Genomic DNA, 17,510 nt, shown 5'->3' with positions numbered 1-17,510 from the left:
GTTGAGGAGGGGGTTTGTGTACAATCAGAAGGGAGAATGAGGGACTTGATGACAATCTTATACTGTATTAAAGGAAGAATTATAGAAAACAGCCCCAACAGCAGAACCTAGAGTCCTCTAGCAGTGCAGCTCTGAGCCTGGCTTTGCCTCTACATGTGACTGGTCACATGCTCATCATCTTATAAAAGTTTTTTTGCCATGCATGGGTGACCTATTCAGAAAAAAACAATAACATCTTTGGTAAACCTCATCATTAAAGATTTATGAGAAGACACACAAATATGATGCAACATCAAAAAGTTAAGATGTGTTTATTCCTTAACTTTTTGCTCTTTTGAGTTATTCTGAGAGAAGTAATATGGGTTTACTGGTTTTGAAAAAAAAATCTTGCATTAGCCCTGGCTCACACAAACAGGTTGGATTCCGCATGCGGATATCCACAATGGAGAACACTCAATCCGGAGAGTAATTGAAAAAGCACAGACAATTGTGGATGCGTGTGGTTTTCTGACACTATTCTGGAAATTTTATTCATGTCAAATCATGTTTCTTGTTTTACATGAATCAGTCTGTTTTGATACTGTAATTGTTGACATCATACTTATAAATCCCATTTAGTATATATGTAAACAAATTTCTTTTAAGATCCTTTGCAAATTCTTCCTGGCACAGTAATTAATCTGATACCAATTTGCCAATTTGTGTGTCAGATTGACTTTATGTATTGAATAATCCAGGTCATAGACGACATAAAAACATTAACTACTGTATATGCTAACAGTAGCTAATATACCTGGCTTCACATGAGTTCATTTGTTACAAGTGTTTACCTGTTTGCACAAAATATTTCATAGAGTCATGGTTACTTCAGAGGAACCAAGGAATAAAATATGTATACACATAGAGGAGAATTAGATTCTCCTCAGACTGCATATACTGATGTCCCTCTGCAGAATGTGCCACCCCTCCCACTGCCCTCACTTTTTACCCTTAAATGTAATGCCCCTTTTTATTCAAATTTACTCCCAGACTGAAGGTTGCAGCCCCTTCTGAGCCTTAAAGGCATGATGCATTCCTGCAATCCATGGCCACTTCCTTATGTACTTTACAACCTTTCAGTATACTCTCCTCAGTATACACACATAGACGAGCATTAGATTCTCCTCATTATACACACATAGACGAACGTTATATTCTCCTTACTATATACACATAGAGGTGAGGTAGATTCTCCTCAGTATATATAAATAGAGGTGAGGTAGATTCTCCTCAGAATATACACATAGAGGTGAGGTAGAATCTCCTCAGTATATGCACACAGAGGTTAGTTGGATTAGTATATACACAGAGAGCAGCATTAGATTCTCCTTAGTATATACACATAGAGGTAAGATAGATTCTCGTCACTATACAAATAATTTCCCTAGGCTTTATGCTTTATGAGAAAAGAACTATGCATGTATCATGGATTTTCAGTTTTTAATGCTTAGAATTGAATATTGAAGTTTAAACCCCTTTATTTTTCTTACTAGGATGTAAAGAATGTTCATGACAAATTCCAAGTTTGAACGACATCGGGAAGTTAGAGAATTAGATTTGGTACATTACATAGGGATGCCCTTACTTTGTGCTTAGCATTGGATAATCAAGTTGTGACCCCTTTACTTTTCCTATTGAGGACCTAAGGAATGGTCATACTAAATTTCAAGTTTGTACAACATCAGGAAGATACATAATGTAGGAGTGCACTTGCACTTAGCATTGCATAATTGATATTTGACCCCTTTACTTTTCCTATTTAGGTCAACCCCCCTAAAAAATACATATGTAAAAATACATATGTAAACAGCTGTGTATATAATCATGTGAACCCCCCAAAAAGATACACAGATTAGGAATATATTAACCCCTTAGTGACCAAGCCTGTTTGCGCATTAATGACCAGGCCAAATTTTGCAAATCTGACATGTATCTAGAGATGAGCGAACGTACTCGTTCGAGTATTAGCGTGTTCGAGATGCTCGTTACTCGAGACGAGTACCACGCGATGTTCGAGTTACTTTCACTTTCATCTCTGAGACGTTAGCGCGCTTTTCTGGCCAATAGAAAGACAGGGAAGGCATTACAACTTCCCCCTGCGACGTTCAAGTCCTATACCACCCCCCTGCAGTGAGTGGCTGGCGAGATCAGGTGTCACCCGAGTATGTAAATGGGCCCCTTCCGCGGCTCGCCACAGATGCATTCTGACATAGTTCAGGGACAGTGCTGCTGGTGCCGGAGCTGCTATAGGGAGAGCGTTAGGAGTTATTTTAGGCTTCAAGAACCCCAACGGTCCTTCTTAGGGCCACATCTAACCGTGTGCAGTAGTGTGGAGGCTGCTTTTTGCAGTGTTGCACTTTTTTTTTTCTTTTGTATATCGGCCGTGCAGAGCATTGCGTCCTGCAGTAATTTTACATTGTCCAGGGCCAGTAGTGGTGAGGCAGGGACAGAAGACATATTTAGTGTATATAGGCAGTGGGCCTTTCCAAAAACATTTGGGAAAAAAATCTATTTGGGCTGCCTGTGACCGTCCTCAGTGTACTGGGTCTGTGCTGGGGGTAGTTGTCCTAATTCATACGCAGCCAGCTAAGTGTTACAGCAGGCTTGCGCAAAATTCTTTCCTGCCTCTGTGTTGCCTTTTACATCACCGCTGTATTCCTGTCCACAAGTGTACTGGGTCTCTGCTGGGGGTAGTTGTCCTAATTCATACGCAGCCAGCTAAGTGTTACAGCAGGCTTGCGCAAAATTCTTTCCTACCTCTGTGTTGCCTCTTACATCACCGCTGTATTCCTGTCCACAAGTGTACTGGGTCTCTGCTGGGGGTAGTTGTCCTAATTCATACGCAGCCAGCTAAGTGTTACAGCAGGCTTGCACAAAATTCTTTCCTGCCTCTGTGTTGCCTCTTACATCACCGCTGTATTCCTGTCCACAAGTGTACTGGGTCTCTGCTGGGGGTAGTTGTCCTAATTCATACGCAGCCAGCTAAGTGTTACAGCAGGCTTGCGCAAAATTCTTTCCTGCCCCTGTGTTGCCTCTTACATCACCGCTGTATTCCTGTCCACAAGTGTACTGGGTCTCTGCTGGGGGTAGTTGTCCTAATTCATACGCAGCCAGCTAAGTGTTACAGCAGGCTTGCGCAAAATTCTTTCCTGCCTCTGTGTTGCCTCTTACATCACCGCTGTATTCCGGTCCACAAGTGTACTGGGTCTCTGCTGGGGGTAGTTGTCCTAATTCATACGCAGCCAGCTAAGTGTTACAGCAGGCTTGCGCAAAATTCTTTCCTGCCTCTGCTGTGCGTTCCGTAAGGGAAGTCAGCCTCCAATCACAGGCCAATAAGCGGCACATTTAATTACAGCGTTCTGTTTCTGCACTACTGGTAATACACCTTGCTGAGGGGTAGGGGTAGGCCTAGAGGACGTGGACACGGGCGAGGACGCGAAGGCCCAAGTCAGGGTGTGGGCACAGGCCGAGCTCCTGATCCAGGTGTATCGCAGCCGACTGCTGCGGGATTAGGAGAGAGGCACGTTTCTGGCGTACCCACATTCATCTCACAATTAATGGGTCCACGCGGTAGACCTTTATTAGAAAATGAGCAGTGTGAGCAGGTCCTGTCGTGGATGGCAGAAAGTGCATCCAGCAATCTATCGACCACCCAGAGTTCTGCGCCGTCTACTGCTGCAACTCTGAATCCTCTGGCTGCTGCTCCTCCTTCCTCCCAGCCTCCTCACTCCATTACAATGACACATTCTGAGGAGCAGGCAGACTCCCAGGAACTGTTCCCGGGCCCCTGCCCAGAATGGCCAGCAATGGTTCCTCTCCCACCGGAGGAGTTTGTCGTGACCGATGCCCAACCTTTGGAAAGTTCCCGGGGTTCGGGGGATGAGGCTGGGGACTTCCGGCAACTGTCTCAAGAGCTTTCAGTGGGTGAGGAGGACGATGACGATGAGACACAGTTGTCTATCACTCAGGTAGTAGTAATTGGAGTAAGTCCGAGGGAGGAGCGCACAGAGGATTCGGAGGAAAAGCAGCAGGACGATGAGGTGACTGACCCCACCTGGTTTGCTACGCCTACTGAGGACAGGTCTTCAGAGGGGGAGGCAAGTGCAGCAGCAGGGCAGGTTGGAAGAGGCAGTGCGGTGGCCAGGGGTAGAGGCAGGGCCAGACCGAATAATCCACCAACTGTTTCCCAAAGCGCCCCTTTGCGCCATGCCACCCTGCAGAGGCCGAGGTGCTCAAAGGTCTGGCAGTTTTTCACTGAGAGTGCAGACGACCGACGAACAGTGGTGTGCAACCTTTGTCGCGCCAAGATCAGCCGGGGAGCCACCACCACCAGCCTCACCACCACCAGCATGCGCAGACATATGATGGCCAAGCACCCCACAAGGTGGGACGAAGGCCGTTCACCGCCTCCGGTTTGCACTGCTGCCTCTCCCCCTGTGCACCAACCTGCCACTGAGATCCAACCCCCCTCTAAGGACACAGGCACTACCGTCTCCTGGCCTGCACCCACACCCTCACCTCCGCTGTGCTCGGCCCCATCCACCAATGTCTCTCAGCGCACCGTCCAGCCGTCGCTTCCGCAAGTGTTGGAGCGCAAGCGCAAGTACGCCGCCACGCACCCGCACGCTCAAGCGTTAAACGTGCACATAGCCAAATTGATCAGCCTGGAGATTCTGCCGTATAGGGTTGTGGAAACGGAGGCTTTCAAAGGTATGATGGCGGCGGCGGCCCCGCGCTACTCAGTTCCCAGTCGCCTCTACTTTTCCCGATGTGCCGTCCCAGCCCTGCACGACCACGTCTCCCGCAACATTGTACGCGCCCTCACCAACGCGGTTACTGCCAAGGTCCACTTAACAACGGACACGTGGACAAGCACAGGCGGGCAGGGCCACTATATCTCCCTGACGGCACATTGGGTGAATTTAGTGGAGGCTGGGACAGAGTCAGAGCCTGGGAACGCTCACGTCCTACCCACCCCCAGAATTGCGGGCCCCAGCTCGGTGGTGGTATCTGCGGCGGTGTATGCTTCCTCCACTAAACCACCCTCCTCCTCCTCCTCCTATGCAACCTCTGTCTCGCAATCAAGATGTGTCAGCAGCAGCACGTCGCCAGCAGTCGGTGTCGCGCGGCGTGGCAGCACAGCGGTGGGCAAGCGTCAGCAGGCCGTGCTGAAACTACTCAGCTTAGGAGAGAAGAGGCAGACGGCCCATGAACTGCTGCAGGGTCTGACAGAGCAGACCGACCGCTGGCTTGCGCCGCTGAGCCTCCAACCGGGCATGGTCGTGTGTGACAACGGCCGTAACCTGGTGGCGGCTCTGCAGCTCGGCAGCCTCACGCACGTGCCATGCCTGGCCCACGTCTTTAATTTGGTGGTTCAGCGCTTTCTGAAAAGCTACCCACGCTTGTCAGACCTGCTCGGAAAGGTGCGCCGGCTCTGCGCACATTTCCGCAAGTCCCACACGGACGCTACCACCCTGCGCACCCTGCAACATCGGTTTCATCTGCCAGTGCACCGACTGCTGTGCGACGTGCCCACACGGTGGAACTCTACGCTCCACATGTTGGCCAGGCTCTATGAGCAGCGTAGAGCTATAGTGGAATACCAACTCCAACATGGGCGGCGCAGTGGGAGTCAGCCTCCTCAATTCTTTACAGAAGAGTGGGCCTGGTTGGCAGACATCTACCAGGTCCTTGGAAACTTTGAGGAGTCTACTTAGATGGTGAGCGGTGATGCTGCAATCATTAGCGTCACCATTCCTCTGCTATGCCTCTTGAGAAGTTCCCTGCAAAGCATAAAGGCAGACGCTTTGCGCTCGGAAACAGAGGCGGGGGAAGACAGTATGTCGCTGGATAGTCAGAGCACCCTTCTGTCTCTATCTCAGCGCGTTGAGGAGGAGGAGCATGAGGAGGATGAGGAGGAGGGGGAAGAGACAGCTTGACCCACTGCTGAGGGTACCCATGCTGCTTGCCTGTCATCCTTTCAGCGTGTATGGCCTGAGGAGGAGGAGGAGGAGGAGGATCCTGAAAGTGATCTTCCTAGTAAGGACAGGCATGTGTTGCGTACTGGTACCCTGGCACACATGGCTGACTTCATGTTAGGATGCCTTTCTCGTGACCCTCGCGTTACACGCATTCTGGCCACTACGGATTACTGGGTGTACACACTGCTCGACCCACGGTATAAGGAGAACCTTTCCACTCTCATACCCGAAGAGGAAAGGGGTTCGAGAGTGATGCTATACCACAGGACCCTGGCGGACAAACTGATGGTAAAATTCCCATCTGACAGCGCTTGTGGCCGAAGGCGCAGTTCCGAGGGCCAGGTAGCAGGGGAGGCGCAGAGATCAGGCAGCATGTACAGCACAGGCAGGGGAACACTCTCTAAGGCCTTTGACAGCTTTCTGGCTCCCCAGCAAGACTGTGTCATCGCTCCCCAGTCAAGGCTGAGTCGGCAGGAGCACCGTAAAAGGATGGTGAGGGAGTACGTAGCCGATCGCACGACCGTCCTCGGTGACGCCTCTGCCCCCTACAACTACTGGGTGTCGAAGCTGGACACGTGGCCTGAACTCGCGCTGTATGTCCTGGAGGTGCTTGCTTGTCCTGCGGCTAGCGTCTTGTCAGAGAGGGTGTTTAGTGCGGCTGGGGGAATCATCACAGATAAGCGTACCCACCTGTCAACCGACAGTGCCGACAGGCTTACACTCATCAAGATGAACAAAGCCTGGATTTCCCCAGACTTCTCTTCTCCACCAGCGGACAGCAGCGATACCTAAACAATATGTAGGCTGCACCCGCGGATGGAAGCATTGTTCTCTATCACCATCAAAAACGGGGACCTTTTAGCTTCATCAATCTGTGTATTATATTCATCCTCCTCCTCCTGCTCCTCCTCCTGAAACCTGACGTAATTACGCCGAACGGGCAATTTTTCCTAGGCCCACAAGGCTGAGTCATATAATTTTTGTAAACAATTTTTACACGTTTCAACACTCATTAAAGCGTTGAAACTTTCACCTGAACCAATTTTTATTTTAAATGGGCTGCCTCCAGGCCTAGTTACAAATTAAGCCACATTAACCAAAGCGATTAATGGGTTTCACCTGCCCTCTTGGTTGGGCTTGGGCAATTTTTCTGACGTACATTAGTACTGTTGGTACACCAATTTTTTGGGGCCCTCGCCTACAGTGTAATCCAATTAATTTCTTGCCCACCTGCATTAAAGCTGACGTTACATCAGCTGTCTTGGGCACTGCAATGGGATATATTTATGTACCGCCGGTGGGTTCCAGGGAGCCACCCATGCTGTGGGTCCACAGGGAGTTGTAACTGCATGTGTCCACTTCTAAAGAACCCCAGTCTGACTGGGGCATGCAGTGTGGGCCGAAGCCCACCTGCATTTAATCGGACGTTACCTCAGCTGTGATGGGCACTGCAATGGGATACATTTATGTACAGCCGGTGGGTTCCAGGAAGTCACCCATGCTGTGGGTGCACACGGAATTCCCATTGCAGAGTTGTACCTGCCTGTGACTATTTATAAAAAAACGCGGTCTGACTGGGGCATGCAGACACCTTGACAGAATGAATAGTGTGTGGCACATAGGTTCCCCATTGCTATGCCCAGGTGTGCAGCTCCTGATGGCGGTGGCACAGGATTATATTTCTCATTGCTTCTGTACAGCATTGTGGGCTATCGCCCCGCCCCTTTTAAAGAGGGTCGCTGCCTAGCCGTGCCAACCCTCTGCAGTGTGTGCCTGCGGTTCCTCCTCATGGCAGACACACTTATAAATAGACATGAGGGTGGTGTGGCATGAGGGCCGCTGAAGGCTGCGCAGGGACACTTTGGTGTGCGCTGTGGACACTGGGTCGTGCAGGGGGGGGGGGGGGGGTTGGGCAGCATGTAACCCAGGAGAAGTGGCAGCGGAGTGTCATGCAGGCAGTGATTGTGCTTTGTTGGAGGTAGTGTGGTGCTTAGCTAAGGTATGCATTGCTAATGACGGCTTTTCAGAAGTAAAAGTTGTTGGGAGGGGGGGGGGCCCACTCTTGCCGCTATTGTGGCTTAATAGTGGGACCTGGGAACTTGAGATGCAGCCCAACATGTAGCCCCTCGCCTGCCCTATCCGTTGCTGTGTCGTTCCCATCACTTTCTTGAATTGCCCAGATTTTCACAAATGAAAACCTTAGCGAGCATCGGCGATATACAAAAATGCGCGGGTCGCCCATTGACTTCAATGGGGTTTGTTACTCGAAACGAACCCTCGAGCATCGCGATAATTTCGTCCCGAGTAACGAGCACCCGAGCATTTTGGTGCTCGCTCATCTCTACTTCTCACATAATGTCAATCACACCAGAGCCAGAAAATATAGAAACACCTACAAAACCAGCACTATCAGCAAGACAGCAATCCCAGAACTGCTGCAACAATTATCCTGTACGTTTTTTTGTGGTATTGTGTGTACTCCGCCCTGCGATATACTAAGATATTAGCAGCACCACATAGATTGAACACCTGAGTCGGTGTGGGAGTACTCGCCATGCACGCCTTGATCCGGATCCGGACACTGTAGATCCCAGAAATCAATACACTAAATAGATGGAAAGGCAGCACGCAGGGATCCTTTTCCATCACGCAGACCTCAGGTTTAAAAACCTCCAAACTTTTAAGAATAGCATAATCAGCAGCGACATTTCGACCACATACATCGTGGTCTTTGTCAAGCGGATACACCAAGCACAAGACAGCTTATAAATAGTGCACCAAGATAAAATCAATTACCCTCACCTGTGTGTTTGGGAGCGCCACCCAGTCATGGATCCTGTGTCCTCCTATCGGCATCTAGCAGGAGTAAACTGCGCATGTCCCACTTGCATCATGCCCCTACTGCAAACTGAGGGCAACGCATCGCGTCAATTCACCGTGCATGCGCAGGAGTCAGACACCTCTAGCGAGAGACCGGCAACCTGCGCGTGCGCCCTAGTGTCCAGTGCTGCAGAGAGATCGCTAGTAACCGGCTTGTAGGCGTCTATAAACACCCGCAGAGCTAAAAAATAATGATCACCTGTTGTCAAGGATGCCTCTATTTATATAATGTAATATGACAAGTGATTCGTAAACATTGGCCACTACTTGGCAGTTGCCATCCTGAGGTGGTGGAGTTTAACTCGCCCCCTCTAATGGCGTACAGGAGGGGTAAAAATTTGAGAGACTAGTTAGTGCGTTCGGATGTTGGGACTTCTGCGGTGGACCGATTGATTGGTGGTGGCAAAGTGGGCAACTTTCCGTGTCTTTGCTGTGCTAGCTGCAATAACCTACAAAAAGGATCTTCATTTACACATCCGCATACTGATAAACGTTACAACATCAGACATATAGTAGTTATACGTGCTTTTCCTCATATATCATTTATTTGATCACGTGCCCGTGTAGGCTAATGTATGTTGGAGAAACTACTAATGCAGCAAAAGATAGAATAAGTAAACATAAAAGCACAGTGAGGACACGGAAGGTTAATGTCCCGGTAGCCAAACATTTCTACGAGGCCGGACACTCTGTGAGCCAGCTCAGGTACCGCATAATAGATCATGTGCCACACAGTAGGAGAGGTGGTAATAGAGAAGATAAATTGAAACGACTCTAACTTAAGTGGATCTTTGAGCTAGACACGTTGCAGCCGAGGGGCTTAAACATAGAGTATTGCACACTCCCTTTTCTATGATCTGATTCTGTAAATTCTTTGTGGTCACATTTTTTGTCATAACCTGTCACATTCGTCATCTTGTTTTTGTTTTTATTTTTTATTTGTTAACACATATGTTGTTTGTGTTTTGCAGGTGTCGTTTGGAAGTGCGCCTGGTCATGATCCTGCTAGATATACAATTATACGTTATGAAAACTGCTTTATCTTTTCAAAAGATTTTTTTCAAAAACTTTTTTCCAAAAATTTCTCTATATCCATGTATGATTTGGTAATGTCAACTGTAGCGCGCTTCTCCACAGGCCTTTGAGAGTGTTATATTTAATAAAAGTTGATTATTGGCATTAGTGGTGGTTGTGTGTGTCTATTTTTGATTGGGGTCCCTCTTTTCGGTTGGTCTCATCATAGATCTGGTATTTATTTGTTTATGTTTGACTGGTGTCGTCTTTTCAGCATTAGTTCTATGTATGTATATATATATATATATATATATATATATATATACATATATACATACATACAACTAATGCTGAAAAGACGACACCAGTATATATATGCTCCATCATACATTTGCATATATTTGTGTTGTGAATTTATGGCACAGCATTTGTAAGTATGCAGTACTCTTTGGAGGATGCGATTATTGTGTCATTTAGAGCATGATGTATATATACATGGATTTGTGCTGTGGGCAATAGATATAGCTTTTTTTAGGGTGCAGGCTCGATATTCTATCCGAAGTATGGCACTACTGTGTCATGATAAACATTCAGGGCCGCTGCAACTTATAAATAGAGGCATCCTTGACAACAGGTGATCATTATTTTTTAGCTCTGCGGGTGTTTATAGACGCCTACAAGCGGGTTACTAGCGATCTCTTTGCAGCACTGGACACTAGGGCGCACGCGCAGGTTGCCGGTCTCTCGCGAGAGCTGTCTGACTCCTGCGCATGCGCGGTGAATTGACGCGATGCGTTGCCCTCAGTTTGCAGTAGGGGCATGATGCAAGAGGGACATGCGCAGTTTACTCCTGCTAGACGCCGACAGGAGGACACAGGATCCATGACTGGGTGGCGCTCCCAAACACACAGGTGAGTGTAATTGATTTTATCTTGGTGCACTATTTATAAGCTGTCTTGTGCTTGGTGTATCAGCTTGACAAAGACCACGATGTATGTGGTCGAAACGTCGCTGCTGATTATGCTATTCTTTTACTGAATAAAAGTTTGGAGGTTTTTTTAACCTGAGGTCTGCGTGATTGAAAAGTATCCCTGCGTGCTGCCTTTCCCATCTATTTAGTGAACTCCGCCCTGCATCTGCCCTGGGCGTGGTATTCTAGCGCAACTCAGACACGGCACATACCAATAGGAACTACAGGTTATTCTGCAAAAGAACAGCTATGTCAATGGAAAAGTGAAAGGGTTATAGCCGTTAGAAGATGGTTACAGAAATACTTAAGTTGGTGTCATTGTAATTGAACTGACCTGCAGAATAAAAGATAATCATTCAGTCTAAATGCACCTTAAATCTATCACAAGGATTTTTGGCAGGATACAGGACCTGCCAAGGATAATAGGAACAACCAATTCTCTCAACCTACATCAATTTAAAGATATTAAAATTCTCACATTGTTATCTTTGGACTAATAAAGGATTTAAATGCCATTTACATAGGAAAATTATGAACAAAAATGAGTGATAATCATTATGTCTAAATGATTTACTATTTATTTGTTGCTCACTTTCAACTAGCATAAAAATCATAGCTGGTTCGCTCACTGCGTTTATATGTTCCCCACTCAGTGTTTCATATAAAATGTGGAGGAGTCAGTGGTGAGCATTTACACTCAGCGAGAAGTCAGTGATACAGCAATCTTATTTTTATGATGGTTGAAAGTGAGCTACCAGCAAACTGGAAATGAATAGGCTGTGCATTTAGTAGTGATGATTGTCACAAAAATGTGTTAGTTTGATCAAATTTTACATAATAATCTTCCTGTGTAAAATGATCCTTTACTGAGAGCAAAAACATTTAAAGGAATGTTTAGAACAGTGGTAAAGCTTCCCAAAAATGGTCAAACTTCCAAAATAACTTTAAAAGCATATCAGTAACCTATGCAAGAAGTGATGAAAACCCCTAGCAAACACCCAAAGAACAGTAAAACTTAATTCATGACTTCATTATAAGAACGACTAGGTTAATACTTATTCCCCTTGTCTCCATGATAAGCATACATTCTTGAATTGGTAGACAGTGGTTGATAACAGCTGATGGTTTCTGAAGCTGGAAGTACAAATATTAGCTCCGTCTGGCCAGTTTCAATGGAAATAGACATCTCAGTGGCCTCCATCTAGATCAGACAAAGGAGTCACTTGTCTGAAACATGGTACATTACTGGGCAGAATACCAAAGAATGCTTCTTTGCAAATGCTAGTCAGTTGATGAAAAACAAAAAATAGAGAACACTATACCCAGATAACCAGATGCTTCCAAAGATTTGCATATCCACCTCTTTATGCTGCTTTGCCTTTATTCAGTTTTGTGTTTGAGAAAGAAAGAAATAATTACATTTGTGACCTACTGTGCTATCAATTGCAAGCAAAGGATATTTGCATTTGGATCATATTACAGTTAAATAAAGGATTGAATGGAAGAATACAATCAGAACAGACCTTGTTGTGGTTGATTGAGGTACAAGAGCCATAGATGATGATGCTTTCAAATGCATATATTGACATTTCTGATTTAATTTTTTTGTTATTTTTGATGCCAACAAACATGTTTATTTTCATTAGCGATATTCTATTCTGAACTGGACAAAAGAGAAAAACCTTGGGGAAGTTTACCAGCTCATCACTAGCATAAGCATATGTAACCTGATGTAAGAAATGAGCAAGTTCATAGGATTTCTTAATGTAATTTACAACAGTCTGATGATGACAAAGATCCATATTATTTTCTGTTTTACAGTTATTTATTTTTAATCCCTGATTCTCCACCTTCCTCCGTGTACATTTCTGTAGGACGGTTGTGAATTATGTATTATACTGTTTATCTATATGCACAAACTTCTATAGAACAATGTCATTGGTTTTCTATAGTGGGGCTGTGCTTGTGAGCTTGCGATTCCTTATTAAATTCATAGGATGTGAATTTAATGTCACAAGACAGCATATGGTGTTATGTAATATATCCTTTCTTTAGCGTAAGTAAAATGGTGGGCTGCTGGGATTTGAAGCAAGCTAGAACCTCGATAAAGCTCTGAGATATGTATTCATTGTATTACATTGCACCAATAAATCTAATGAAAAGGATGAAAGTTTGTAAATAAATCTTCTGTATCTTCATTCGAAGATCAAGCCATTCTTCAAATACAGTAGATGACCTATAAATACTAAAATCATACCGTCAGTTAATCAGACCTGTTTTTTTCTTTATTGAGTCAAGACAACAGTAAAAGCAGAAATAATCAACTTTATCTTCTGTTTTAACACCGGGGGAAGTAATCCCTCAAATAAATCTGGAAACAGTCACCGAAGAAGAACTTATTAAAACTTACTAACTTTATTCAAAATATATTAAAATTTTGGGTGGACAGGACAAAACATATATCATACAAAAAGAGAGCCTTGGGGATTTGAATTATGATGATAGTATCCCTTAGCTTCACAAAATAGGAACCCGTTTAATAATAACCAAGTGCCCAAAGGATACTGTACATCAATTCACTCCGTAGTTGTTTATAAAGTGTGTGGTATGATTACCTACAACCGTTAAAAGGACACGGTCACTGAAACGGGAGGGCTAAAAAACCCCTTTTAAACTCGTTCAGGTATCCCCCTTATTTGAGGACCTCAAAATTAAATACACTTTGTTCAGAGGGTCAGACAGTAACGTACTGCATGCACTTCAATTACGAGTTGATTTAAGTCCTCTTATTAGATTTGTTATACCCCAACACTGTGTTAGCCCTTTACGTTTTATTATTGTAAAAAGAAAACATGTGATGGTGAGGAAGGGGTTAATATATGGTCCAAGTGTAAGTGCAAAGGAACAGCACTAATGAGGCATGAAGTCTGAATGCTCCCGTGCTATTATAGCAAAGTAGGAGATTTGTAGAGCCCAGCACACAAGGGGTTAAATTTCCGCACATTCAGGAAATTTATCAGTTTATTCCGGCCAGCGATAATGATACAAAGCGCTGGTTCCCATAGGTACTGGTCAGAACAATTTCCTCTTTTCTCCACCCAAACAAGTATCAAAGGATGAGAGGAAAGGGTTAATTGTGTAGAAGTAGACTACTGAGTGCAAACAAAAAGGTCCCAATTTAAGGCTCCATGTGTCCTATTTTAATAGCCCAGAGACCAAGTTCCTTGATCCTGATTAGGTTGTTAGGACCGTCGCATAGTACCAGCTTCAGTGAGCCAGCGCGCCTAGGGTTAATAGCACACTATTGAAGACAGCTCACACCACAATGTCCCAATAATGACCCTCCTCAGAGGTATATAAAAATAATAAGTGGAAGGTCCTGCTGACTTTTACAGCACTAGCCGCTGTGATGGACAGCTAGCTAGATCGGCACTGCTGTGACCGCCCGAAAATAGAAGCCGGGCAGACGGCTAACACTTAACCGACTGACTGCCTGAAACAAAGTAGTTAGCTGACTATTCTACATCATCGACGCGTTTCTGCAGTTTGTATCAAATATACTGCTTCAACAGGATGAATCAAAGATAAAGAATAGAGAAGGGGGCGGCCGTGATAACTGGCCCCTAGGCGCGCTGGCTCACTGAAGCTGGTACCATGTGACGGTCCTAACAACCTAATCAGGATCAAGGAACTTGGTCTCTGGGCTATTAAAATAGGACACATGGAGCCTTAAATTGGGACCTTTTTGTTTGCACTCAGTAGTCTACTTCTACACAATTAACCCTTTCATCTCATCCTTTGATTCTTGTTTGGGTGGAGAAAAGAGGGAATTGTTCTGACCAGTACCTATGGGAACCAGCGCTTTGTATCATTATCGCTGGCCGGAATAAACTGATAAATTTCCTGAATGTGTGGAAATTTAACCCCTTGTGTGCTGGGCTCTACAAATCTCCTACTTTGCTATAACAGCATGGGGGCATTCAGACTTCATGCCTCATTAGTGCTGTTCCTTTGCACTTACACTTGGACCATATATTAACCCCTTCCTCACCATCACATGTTTTCTTTTTAAAATAATAAAACGTAAAGGGCTAACACAGTGTACCCGGCTCCCCATATATGAATCATAAATGGGGTATAACAAATCTAATAAGAGGACTTAAATCAACTCATAATTGAAGTGCATGCAGTACGTTACTGTCTGACCCTCTGAACAAAGTGTATTTAATTTTGGGGTCCTCAAATAAGGGGGATACCTGAACAAGTTTAAACGTTTTTTTTAGCCCTCCCGATTCAGTGACCGTGTCTTTTTAACGGTTGTAGGTCATCATACCACACACTTTATAAACAACTACGGAGTGAATTGATGTGCAGAATCCGTTGGGCACTTGGTTATTATTAAACGGGTTCCTATTTTGTGGAGCTAAGGGATACTATCATCATAATTCAAATCCCCAAGGCTCTCTTTTTGTATAATATATGTTTTGTCCTGTCCACCCAAGATTTTAATATATTTTGAATAAAGTTAGTAAGTTTTAATAAGTTCTTCTTCGGTGACTGTTATCTTCTGTTTTAGTGCATTGTGACAACTCAATATACATCTATAAAATAAACATTTTGTTCAAAAAGCTAAAACTATGAGAAAAACACTTCGGTGCTCCAATACTGGTTGACTGGCTGCCACATTCTCCTTGTTCCTAGACAAATATTCAGATTTTTTTCAGTCAGAGGTTTATGAAATTTGCAGCTTTCAGAGATTATTTATTCTAATGAATAATTAAAATAGAATACTACGCTTCTCAGCGGAGTTGCCCTTCAAGTTATAATCAGGTGTTCATGAGTCATCTAAAATTTTCCTGTTCTTAACAGTGGCAAGTGTCACGGCTCGACGGCCGCAACAGATTCGCAGTATACCAGCTGCAATGTGAAAGTGGACTGGCGGCACAGGGTCAGTATGAGCAACGCTATGATACTTTTGTGGTTATACGTCTGCTATTTCCTTTAGTTCCCACTTTTTTGTTAATGGGTCATTGGCGTTGTATGTTAAAATTCTCCTAAGGGGTTTGTCTTTTTCTTGATTGGCCAATCTAATTGAGAGGGGGTTTATATATTTATACCCCTGCTGTCAGAAGTTGCTTATTATTCATCTTATATGGTGAAGTTGGTCTAGTCCTTTTTTCCCTAGGTGTTGCCATTCGGATCAAGCTAAGTAGTTGATGTATTGATTTATATCTTAGTATTGTTTCTGCCTTTGCTCCTAATGCCATTAGCTGTTACAACCTTATTGTTGATATTTCCGGTATGTACCCAAGGCAAAGGTGGCCTAGGTTTGGGACATGGGATTGTCCTTGTCAGGACTATCGCCTCACTTTAGCCAGGTGTATTCTCCACCCTTTCAGCTGTAAGGGATGATTTCATGCTCAGTGCGGACGTAAAAGAATAATCAGCCTGACTTTTTTTTGTGGGCTCTTTTGTGTTTACAGTCGTTTTTGTCAGGACGGTCACCCCATTTTAGGCAAGGGTGTCCCCTCCCCCTTTCGGCTTTTTGGGAAAGATTCCCCATCTTTTTCCTTTGGCCTTGAACTTATTGAATGATACCTCGTTAGGTTCTACTATTCTATTATAATACGCATTCCATTCTTTTGATATTAAAAGAAGGCATGCTGTTCTATCTGACATAGTTATTAACTTAAAATAATTTCATATTCTGATCTATATATTGTACATTTGAAGATTTCATTATATGTCATTTTTTGCCGCTTTGCCTTTATTCCATTTTTTATTAAAACAAATAAAATAATAATTATTATATTTGTAACATACAGTGGTATTAAGTATTATTTGTATCACGTTACAGGAACATTGACGACTGAATGGAAGAAAACATTTAGAACATCCCAGCTTGTATTTGGTTGATGTATCAGAACTAAACATAATGTTGCTATTAGATTTATATATCTACATTATAGATTTCATCAGTTTGTTATTTTTGATGCCAACAAACATGTTTATCTTTATTGTCAATATTCTGAACTGGGCAAAAGAGAAAAACCTTCAACAAGTTGATTGGCTTATTACTAGCATAAGCATATGCAACCTTGTAGAAGAGATGATGAAGTGTGCAAGATTTCTTAATGTATTTTATAAAAGTCTGATTATGACAAAGATATACATTTGTTTGTGGTTTATGGCCATTTCATGCAATGTCTGGTTCTCTACCTGTCTCTGTGTGTATTTCTGTCTGAAGATTGTGACTATCAAGCATACATTATACATCTTTTTGCAAAGGAACTTCTATAAAATTTTGCCCTGGACTTTCATCTCAATTATAGTGGGATCTATGCTTGTGTGTATCCCATTGGCATTGGTTCTTAAATTCCCGGAAGAAGCTTCACCAGATTCAAGACTCAACACATCTGCCATAAATATGCAAGGAATCCTATCATTTATAAGTTTTCAGGCCAATGATTTTTTAGGTTTTCTAATTCTGTCATTGATTGCAATGTTGTTGTTCTCCATCTCCGTTTTTGCTATCATCGCCTCTCTATACAAACATATGAATCAGGTACAAAAAAACTTTGGTGGTTTTAGTAGTCCCAACATCAAGGCTTACATCCAAGCCTCAA

At 44.2% G+C, this 17,510-nt stretch overlaps 1 long non-coding RNA gene across 1 annotated transcript; it reads left to right on the top strand.

The window, feature by feature from the left end:
• The first annotated feature begins 10,764 nt into the window (after positions 1-10,764).
• On the top strand, positions 10,765-16,993 carry LOC136631584 (uncharacterized). The gene is made up of 3 exons (XR_010793061.1): positions 10,765-10,825; positions 15,754-15,832; positions 16,742-16,993. It is a non-coding gene; the product is annotated as an uncharacterized lncRNA (long non-coding RNA).
• The last annotated feature ends 517 nt before the right edge of the window (positions 16,994-17,510 follow it).

The sequence above is a fragment of the Eleutherodactylus coqui genome, chromosome 6 (assembly GCF_035609145.1).
Source record: "Eleutherodactylus coqui strain aEleCoq1 chromosome 6, aEleCoq1.hap1, whole genome shotgun sequence".
Lineage (NCBI taxonomy): Eukaryota > Metazoa > Chordata > Amphibia > Anura > Eleutherodactylidae > Eleutherodactylus > Eleutherodactylus coqui.
Note: the sequence above shows the minus strand (reverse complement) of the source record. Positions and strands in the feature narration are given on the sequence as shown.